Genomic DNA, 4,346 nt, shown 5'->3' on the forward strand with positions numbered 1-4,346 from the left:
CCGAAGAAAGGAATTTGTGCGGCCGTCGACACGTAATTCAATTAGTATGTGTTCGCGGCCGTCAACATGCGAATAGAATTTATGAATTCACTCCCGAATTGTTGAGTGATTATAATTAATCCTGAAACTTTTTTCGCGCTGAACGCGATTCAATACAACTTCATTTTTCGATTTTATTATAGCAATGCTCTTAGCGATTGATGCGCCCCGTATTGAAATATCAACTTGCAGTCGTGTGCTCCTCACAAAATAAATTGGTTTCTGGTACGTTTGGGGGATTCCAATATCTATCTATCCACTATGCGTCATTCCGACAATCCTGATGGGATGTCAACAAGTAACAGCTTGCAATAAAGTGATTAATAACAATTGGTCCACCCGAAGATCCATGATCATTATAACTTGTCCTAAATTTTTCAAAGCACCACATCGATCAACTCTTCCGGCGAATCTGATCACATGGGCTTAGAAAGGATAAATGTTTGATTGTAGTATGTGAAACTACTAATATTAATGAAGAAATGTTTCGCTTCGTGCGCCCATCGCGTATCCCAGATACTATTCATGACATGACCACTCGCGATTTCGTTGTGTGTAGTAAGCAAAAAGGTTGCCCACCCCTGCCATATACCCTCCTTTGGGAGTATTTGTCCTGTTTTATCAGGTAATAGAAAATGTCCCCCGAGGGAAATCGCCATAAATGAAGCGAAATACGCAATGCGGACGATCGAGCGGGTCATTCGGGATTCGATTCGGAGTGACGGCCCTTTATGATTTAATAAAAAAAGGTGATCTAATTGTCCAAGCATCACTTGACCTCCAGTGAACCTCCGAGACTTGGGAATCACTATGTTACATGTGGCGTATAGGCACACAAGTCCTTTAGCCTAGAGCAGTGGTTCCAACGTGGGCGATATCGCCCCCCAGAAGGTGATTTTGTGAAACAAGGGGTTGAAAACATCAAAAGGGCCGATTGGCCGCGAAAATGATTCAACGTCCTGCGAGATATAGGGGAGATGTGGTACCGATGGTTCAATAATTGCAAATGATCTCTAGCCTCAAAATCTTCAGTTGATAAGAGCATAAATTTTGCTGGCTCAACACTTTGATGCAAGCTCTACCTACCGGATATATATACATGAATATCCACCAATTGAAAGAATATTTATGAACGTTCGAAATTTGTTGCTCGAACGAATCATCGGTCCCCACCCGCTGGTTTGGAAGGAACAGGACCTGGGGACCAATGAAACTTACGCTTAAAAACTTTAATGTTTCAAGTTTTCCTGCTGTGCAATACAATCTAAGTTTCAGCATGGCAGAAGAGAATGTTTTGTCGCAACCGTCGAGAAAATAGAATAAATATAATATCTCAAATGTAGCCATGAAATCACGTTTCGATTTAAGCACAAACTTACAAACTTGAGGGTACATACACACTGCCTGTAAATCGAGATTTTGACTTCCAAATTGCTCATTAGAGCGATGAAACATCACAGGTAGCCTGAGTAATAAATACGGCGTCTGTGTCTGTAGTCCTGTTTCTGTTGTTGCATGAATAGTTAGTTCAACTATTTTGCTCGATTTGGCGGACCGGCGGTTGATAACAACTGCCCTAGGGTATTGCTTTCCAGCCGGAGAGGTGTCTTGAGGGTACCCTTAGCCATTATCCCGATGTCGAGTTATGAAGAATAGGAGCTTGGGTGGTTTCAATATACCGTGTTAGTTGGGATGCTGCTGCTACGGCGTACCATGTTGATATGCAAACTAGGACTGGCCAGACTAGGGAAGCACCGTACAAGTTTCATCAGCCGTTGTGTCAGGGGCAATTGTAATATCCTGTTACTTCTACTGTGACCTTTTTTATATCACCAATGTTACCAAGTGGTTTAATTTTTAACCCAATAGTTATATGTTGTATTATTAATGTTATCTCCGATTTTGATTCTATATCCAGTGTAAAGTTGATAATATAAATATTGAATGTTCGCAAATAGTGTGAGAACTGTTGCAATTGTCCCTGGCTCCGTTAGTTTTAATAATAGGTTCTAGTTTTAAATTGTGAGTAGTCCTAGTAATAGTTTCATATGGTGAAGATCAAGTAGTTGTTGCAAGTCTGCTTGAGACCCAGATTTAGTCAGACTCGAATCGAAATTAGGATTCGCTTTTTTGCGAATAATAAGAAAAAATCCTGTAGTCAAATCCATTCGCAGAATTTTGCAGTCCGTAGACTCCAGGTATGATCATGATCGATAATTGCCACGTGGTCAGACGTATCAGATCCGGTTTTGAGTATCGACCCGGTATCTGATCGTATCGATCAATACGCTACCCGTCCTTTCCTCCATGGAGTATCGGTGATTTTCAAAAGAAAAGGTAACTCTACGCCGCTCTCTAGCGGGACTTCGTTGTAGAACGCCGCGTGCAGTTCGCTCCGACCCGAATGCCTCCGCTCGAAACAGGCTCAGTTCGCGTTTGGCCCAAATTTTCACGCGCGATCAAACTCACTAGATGTTTTCCTCCTTCTTAACGAGCACGACATAGAACCGCTGATAGAATTTGGTGTTTGGGATTCGAAGTATGAGAGATCCGAGCTCTTAGTTCAAATCCGCGCGAGTTTTTGCTGGAAAGATAACGTGTCGATAACTCAGCGAGCGACGAAGCGTCGGGTTCGCGTCCTGTAGCATGCAAACCATGTTTTGAATATAGTCCTATAGTCTTTAGTTTGGTGCAGAGTTTCGGAAATAGTTAGATATTCTCAATGGTTGATGGCTCAACCATCTGCAGCAAAGATCCAGTTACAAAAGTCACGTGAAGTGTTTTGGAGCAAAGGTTTTCAACCTCCGGTCTGCAGCAAGTTTTCTGCCAACACGCCAAATATATTAAAACGTTATATCTTAAATCCAAAATACAAGAACTGGGACGCTTGTCCATTCATTAGAGAAATAGAACATAAAATTATCTGTTGAATAAAATGAATTTTACTGGATGCGGTGTCACAACATAGAGTTCACGATCTTCTTTGTACTTGGCGTATACGTCACAAATGCTGCAAGTGTTGTACGAAATTGTTTAAATGTAGTTGTATGTGAACGCTATACAACGGGGTGAAACCAATTGCTCTAAATTTCTACAGTACAATTTAGCGGCATTTAGCAGTACAATAGCGATTGCAAATAGCAACCTCGCATTTCTTTCATGAGAAACCGATCAATAAAACTTAAGTTTGGGTTTTTTAACAGCCTATCGCATGGCAGAGACCTGAATAAAACGCGTATATCACGTCTATAATCAAAAGGTAGAATTAAATTAGGTTTCCAGTATTTAACTTTTAGTTGCATACATTTGTCGAAATTACAATTTGGGTTCATTTTGATCTGTCGAAGGTTCGCCGTTCCGCAACATTCATGTTGATGTTTTACCGGTTTGTTATGTAAAAACGAGTAAGAATCAGTGATTTACGACCATACAGATACGGTATAACTATATACAAAATTCGGCAAAGCGATACCAGCAAAAGCAATAAGCGAAATGTAGTTATATTGTTCTGTTAGTCTCAGCTAGTAGGAGAATTGACATATTTGTCTTTAACGGATTTGTCTCGTCGGGGTAATCGTCAGCATCTAGTAGAGATTTGTTTGTATACAATGTTCTTTCCAACTCTCTCTCATTAGTTGCTGACGATGACCACGGATGAGTGTCAGTCGAATATATTCAGTTTATTTCAATATGAATGTACTATTCAATTGTATATTGAAGTTCTGTGCCTCCAAGAAGCTCTTCAAATAGTGGACGGTTGAAAAAAAAAACATTATATATCAGCAATCTTACCACTAAATATGACATCACCGGCATAAAATATCGAATCATCGGGGCGGAGAGAGAGCTTAAGCTCCAGTACAATATCTGTACCATCGAAAAATAGTACACTTGAGCTTAAGCGCTACCTCCGCCCCGACTTCGTTGTCACGTAGCCACACCGTGTATGTCTTATATAGCAAAAAAATTTCCTAATTCCTGACTGAATTTGGTCAATAATATTAGTAATTGCATATCATACTATTTCCCACGTGATCAGATTTACCGATAGAGCTAAGGGACGTGGTGTCTAAGGCGGTTAAGTGTCACCCAATATACATGATAAGTACCGGAAGAAGCCTAAAGCCGTAGGGGGTCTGGGGGGCGAAGCCCCCCAGTAGTTAATTTTATCACCCTATTGGAGGGTGGTTGCGCACTGTTGTCCGAGGGCCTGTGCAGTGAGTTGGCGTGTTTGCGCAGACTCTTGAAAAATTAGAGGGAACATTGCTGGCTAGTATTCATTTAGAAGAAATTGCTTGTATTTCGAC

Source organism: Botryllus schlosseri, chromosome 13, assembly GCF_051294905.1.
Source record: "Botryllus schlosseri isolate E-star chromosome 13, Bs_hap1, whole genome shotgun sequence".
Lineage (NCBI taxonomy): Eukaryota > Metazoa > Chordata > Ascidiacea > Stolidobranchia > Styelidae > Botryllus > Botryllus schlosseri.